Here is a 6,349-nt window from a genome sequence, read left to right on the forward strand (position 1 = left end):
GACAAGGTTTTGTCATCATCAGGTACCACACTGTCGAAACGTTGTACATTTGCTGTTATATTAAAGTTTTTCTTCATTACCCATTCAAGCCGTCTCCTCGAGACTAAGTTTAGTTTTCATTCTTATAAATGTCTGTTTAATGTCTCTTTTTATTCACTTGTAGGGTTATTATGTGTACGGAAACTTAGTGCTCTGAGATTATATGTGGTGGTAGAATTAGGCTTATAGTAGAACAGAATCGAACCAAATATGTAAGAAAAAGTAAATATCTGATTCAGAAAGTCTTGAAATGCCCAGATATGTGAATAAATACGGTTTTGTAGTGTTAATAATATTACATTTATGTTCCTTTCTTATTGATTTATTTCATCACAAAACCAGCGAGTGGACGTCAGCTCTATCGTTACTGTACAAAGTAAGGAACAGTTCAGGAAGTTTGACTTTTCAGCAATAAAATTTTAAAACCAACGAAGCTGTGCAATAAATATTGATTCCTGAACATGTTGCAAATATTGGCCTGAACCAAAGCAACAGACCTGAAAATAAAATTATGACGGGAGTAGTAATAACATCAGAGTTAATTTATTAACCGTCGTGAAATAAGGGATATTAAACTAAGGTTTGAAAAACCGAAAATAAATTTAGTGTCGAATAATACATTTATCTCGTTCATTAAAGCAGGGAACACTCCCTCCCCCTCAAGTGGAACCCCATAAACTATAATAAGGATTAACCCATAATCCTGTTTTTTTTGTATAATTTTGTGTTGGGTAATGAGAACCAGGTTAATTGTTCCTAGATGATTCGGCGGTAAGCCTGTGGGTGTTGTAACGCTGAGATTCAGGTTTCGATACCCGCAGTTGGCAGAGCACAGCCTATTGTGTAGTTCTGTGATAAGCAAAAACAACTCATTAAGTGGAACTTCTAAAATATTTGGATGAATTTTAAATACAGTTCGTCGGGGCTTCAGGTACGTTCAGTAACTCCCCTATTTGTTTGAATACTTGAATTTGGTTATTGGTTTCTATCACCGGTTTACTTGCACCACTTGGGTTTGGTTGTTAGTTTCTATGCGAGTAAACCGGTGACCACTTGGGTTTGGTTGTTAGTTTCTATACAAGTAAACCGGTGACTATTTGAGTTTGGTTATTGGTTTCTATGCAAGTAAACCGGTGACCACTTGAGTTTGGTTATTGGTTTCTATGCGAGTAAACCGGTGACCACTTGGGTTTGGTTATTAGTTTCTATACAAGTAAACCGGTGACCACTTGGGTTTGGTTATTAGTTTCTATACAAGTAAACCGGTGACTACTTTTCGGACTATTAATTTGCATAAAAACAGTGGCTTCACATGTTTCGCTAACTGTTTGCGCACACAGGAGGTGAAGGATGATGTCTACGTTTTTATTAGATAGAAGATTCGAAGCCAGCCTCTTCCAGGTTTTGGAGTAGATAGTTGTTGAATATGTACGTAAGGTTTCTCTTATGAAATTCTAAGAACTTGAGTCAAAGTAATGAAGAATGATATAGGCCAGCCAAAGTACGTTTGTAATATCCGGTGCAGACGATGGCCTTTCGTGAATTGTGTTCTTCAGCTGCTTGAGGTCTGTGCCAGTTGAACAGATATGGCGTTGAAGCACGTGACTTTTGTCGCTTTTCTAGACGGAGATCCTTTCTTGACTGTGTTGCACGTTGTTGCTTGGGGGCATGTGGACGGTTTGGACATCGAAAGTTCTTTTCATGGATTTTAACTTCTTACGAGACTCTAGGGAACTACTTGTTCCATGCCTCTTCCAACATGGCTTTGATGCCACAAACTCCGCCATATTCCTGCTTTGAATGTATGAATCTTTTTGTGTCAAAGTACTGTTACGTGCCATTTCCAAAAGCGTTGTTTTAATGACATTTCCTCATCTTAGCAACGCAAACAATGTCAAAATGTAGTTCGGATACATGACGACTTTATATCAGCTGTGATTCTTACTTAATGCAAAATAGTTTTAATATAACGTACCCAAGCATCTGTATATATATCATTAAAACAGTTAACAGTACTGATTGTGCAGTACGTTTTATTCATGATATGCCCGTGTGTGTGTTGAAACAAGGGGGAGGGGCGTTACTAACCGATTCACACGCATGTGCATTGAATTGTAGTACAAGTAGGCGTTACTTAGAAACTTAACTAGAACGGATCTTATCCCTAGAATTAACACTGGATTCTAGGCCTCGTTGGATTTTTGACTCTCACTTTCTTTCTAAACGTATTATCTACCAAATTGTTTGTGGGCTCACGACTGTTGGTTACACGGCCCCAAATACCAAATAAATGTAAATAAAAGTACCCCAATTCCACTAATTACCACTATGAGTTCTTATGTACTTTACGTAGAAAACAAGATGTCACTTCCTTGAAGCTCTTTACACTGCAACGTGTGGATCGCATAGGAAGTAAACATTACTCAAACAAATTTGTAGTTTGAGGGAAACTTAATTTATTGAATACAGAATAACAATAGAAATATTATCCCTTCATCTGCTACCATAGCAACGGGAAATTTAGTCTCGAAGTTGCTATTGGGTGAACTAAATAAGGCGTAGCTTCAGAAACGTTATCCGACATCCTTATCAGTGCTCATGACTTCCAGATTAAACTTGCATACTGTCAAATTAATAGATAGAACTAAACGATACGTATTTAATGCAAAACCAACGGCACGTGCGATTGGTCCTCTGGCAGAGCTCTGGATTTGGGAGCTGGTGAGCCGTGTTCCACTCCATGCTATACATGCCGTAAAACGTTCCCTGCACTTTTAGCTTTGGGTGAGTTATAACAATGACAGTCAATCCCTTAGCGTGTATGGTGAGCGGTAGGGTACTAGTAGGTACAGTAGGTCTAAGTTAGGAACGGCCTTAGTAACTTTGCCACAGACGATCTCGTGCGATTAATTGATCAACGTCATTGTTGTATACAGGACTTTAGAGAAGGTAAGTGCATTTTGTTGTTGGTCCGGATGTTATGGTTCTTACGATTCTCACGCGATGTGTCGTTTATTTTATTGTCCGTCAATACGATCTTAACTACAGTTATTTTCTTTACGCGCGTGAGTTCTAACTCCTTAATTGGTGTGATATATAATCATTAGATAGAGACTGTTTAATAATTTGAATATCAGATTTGGAGAAAATTCGGGACTACTTTTATTTCGGTGTTTTGCAACGGAAATTAGGTTCACAAAATGAGTGGCAGGAATCAGAAGATAAGTGAAGCATTTAATTTTTTTTTCTTTTCTTATCGCTTAATGGTACAACGCCAATTGTGTGTTTACTAAGTATAATACCTTTGTTTTTCTCGTTGCTAGGCTACGTCAATGCTCGTAATATGTTTCCGAAGAATTTTTTATTTTATTTTTGTTTACAATAAAATTAACCTACGTCTTGAAAAAAATAAAATAAACAAAAACCCTATAACCCGAGCGCTTACGAAAGGTGGACCTTCCTTCTACAGGGGCAAATTGAAGAAGAAAGGTCCACCTTTCGAAAGCGCTCGGGTTTTTATTCATTTCTATCAAGACTTCTTGAACCTACGTGTTTTCCTAACAACGTCTGTTTTTTTTCCTCCGTTTTTAGACTCTGTTTATTATTCAATTCTTCACTGATGTACAATAAGTGATGTACTTTATGAATGTTCATCAAAGTAAAGTTTAACATTTTCGAAGTTCTGTACTTTAAATGACTTGCATACACATTGTTGAAAGAATCATGAATCTACCTCCGATATGCGTCCTCTACGTTTAATAGATGTAAACAAATCAAACAGTTTCGGGGCCGAATGAGACCGTGTTTAACTTGCCGAAACTCTGAATCTGACCCTGCATGGCCAGGTAGTTAGGGCGCTTGACTCGCAATCTGAGAGTCGCGGGTTCGAATCCCCATCCTACTAGAACATACTCGCCCTTTCAGCCGTGGGGGTGTTATAATGTGACGGTCAATCCCACTATTTATTGGTAAAAGACTAGCCTAAAAATCCAATTAAGTAGCTATTTCGCTTTTAATTTGGGTAGTGTAAATTTCCAACAAATTATATAGTTTGGGTTGGGTAGAGAATGGTGCATCTTCTATGCCAGTTTATAAATACATAAACTTTTTTTTAGTACATTTTACGAAAGTGGAAACTGGGAAGAGGTTTTCAAATTGATTGTAGATAATCTAAAAAAAGTTCCACCCGGTAAGTCGAGCAGTTACACACACACACACACTACTTTCTAGGTGTGTAGCATATTTGTTTTTGCCCTGGTTTCAGCTAATTCTCGTGTCTTGAACATATTAACAAGCTTGTTTCTCATTTTCGCCTATCACGGGAACCCTGACGTTCTGTAGCGATAATGTGTCATTCATATGCCCATTAAAAATAAGAAAACTAAATCCCAAAACATTTATTTCGTGATTACAGAAGCAAATGTGATAAACATATGATGGTTTATATAATTTTCTTTTGTGGATTTTACCTGTCGTGCTGTACAAAAAATCCAGATGTACTGTCCATTATTTCAGTAGCACTGCTATTGAAATTGTATGGTTACTCAAGAACGACCTGACAAGTTTTTTTTCTTTATGTACTGGAATTACTTCTACTGGCTAAATGCATTTTTGACATAGAAAGTACGCTATATTGTACCACAAAAACCACTATTTACGTGCATTCGAATACGTTACTTAACCTTTTGTCATTTCAACTTAAATATTTACCATCTGTTTCATATTTGTTTCTTTGTGCCTGGTATCCATCTACCTGTTTGCCAATTTTTGTCTTATTTTTTTATGTATTTGTTTGTCTCTCTGCCCAGTATCGTCTGTTTGTGTTTGGCCTATTCTTGAATTCTTATAGATCTTCCTTTTATTATTACTATTCTTTTTTTCTTTTTTTTTAAATTACGTTAATTTTTTTTCCAGGTGAAACAGATCATGGAAGAAGCCGTTACTAGAAAGTTTGTTCACGAAGAAAGCAGCAGTATTACTTCTCTATGTGGTAAGTATTGCTGGAAAAACAACTTTTAGTTTATACCTTAAGTTATGACTGCTCTAACTTTTGAGTTTGTTTAGTCTGTTGTTGAGTTTTTTTTGGTTTTTTTTTATGCGATGTATGCAGTGGCACAGCGGTATGTCTGCTGACTTACAACGCTAGAATCCGGGTTTCGATACCCGTGGTGGACAGAGCGCAGATAACCCTTGTGTAGCTTTGTGTATAATTAAAAATAAAACAAAAACAAATTATGCAAGTGGGAACTGAAAATGATAAAACGCGAGTTACTTGTTGGAGTTGCTCGTGCAATGACAGGTGTTCTCAGCCAATGAATTGGGTTTCTTGGCGTCTACGCCCCCCCCCCCCCCCATTAATAGCACTGGTAGTTTTGTAATGGCTAATAAAGCGTCACGTTTGTTTACACGAGCAAAAGTATGTAGACATCATACAAGGCTTTTAATATCGGAGTATTTGACAAAGTCTCGCAAAACTTGGTAGAATGAATCATTACATTGTAATGAAAGCACGTTAAAGTCAGGTGTGGATTAATTTGGGACAAAAGCTACAGAATAATCACAGTTTAATTGTTGGTTTTTTAAAGTGACAGGTTTTTGAGGGTTGTATATTATTTCGACGCAAGGTAAAAGATTATCAACCCTGTGATAAGACCAGTCGGTACCAGCTGTTACTATTTTTTCAAGTTTTCTTGCTTACATCGGATAAAGGATTAAGTCAGTTTGACAATATAGAAAATGCAAGTCAGAATTGTATTTTTGTCATAAGGCTTTTCAAGCAATATCTTATAAACCTGTGTAATATGTATTGGATGGTACTTGCAGAAAAGAGGCTTAGGTGACGTATTTGGAGGCCATAGAGATCACTTGAGTGATATTTTTACGCACGCTCTGTGCGTTTACAAATGTCATTAGCCGCGTGCATGGAGGGTTTTAGGACCGTTTCGTACAGGAAAAATACTTAATTACGAACACTTGCTGGTTATTTTCAGAATGTTTCGCAGGAACTGCAGTTCCTGACGTCACCAATTTATTACACGTTCATTGGCTAAACTTGGGTATCACGACATTCGCAGGTGTAGTGATTAATGCTTAGCACTGTAGTGCAATTTATAGGTTAGAGGGCCGTGTAATATCTTATTTATTTATTTATTTTTTGTTCATACGGAAGTTTTGACCAGAAGAAAGTGTTTCTGTTGACATATTTATGTCACGAGCTCGATCCGGGCATTTTTTTTAGCCTTAGCGAACTGTTCAGTGCTTACTCGGCTAAAAACAGGTGAAAGCTCAAACTCCATTGGTTTCTCTCTGT

General features: G+C 37.2%; 1 long non-coding RNA gene across 1 annotated transcript in view; it reads left to right on the plus strand.

Moving 5' to 3' along the window:
• LOC111089153 overlaps positions 1-5,031 on the plus strand; it is an 18,721-nt gene extending 13,690 nt beyond the window's left edge. The window contains exon 3 of the long non-coding RNA XR_002613479.1: positions 4,954-5,031. This is a non-coding gene — a long non-coding RNA (uncharacterized LOC111089153). The remainder of the gene's footprint in view (positions 1-4,953) is intronic.
• Positions 5,032-6,349: the final 1,318 nt, after the last annotated feature.

The sequence above is a fragment of the Limulus polyphemus genome, unplaced genomic scaffold, assembly GCF_000517525.1.
Source record: "Limulus polyphemus unplaced genomic scaffold, Limulus_polyphemus-2.1.2 Scaffold5394, whole genome shotgun sequence".
Lineage (NCBI taxonomy): Eukaryota > Metazoa > Arthropoda > Merostomata > Xiphosura > Limulidae > Limulus > Limulus polyphemus.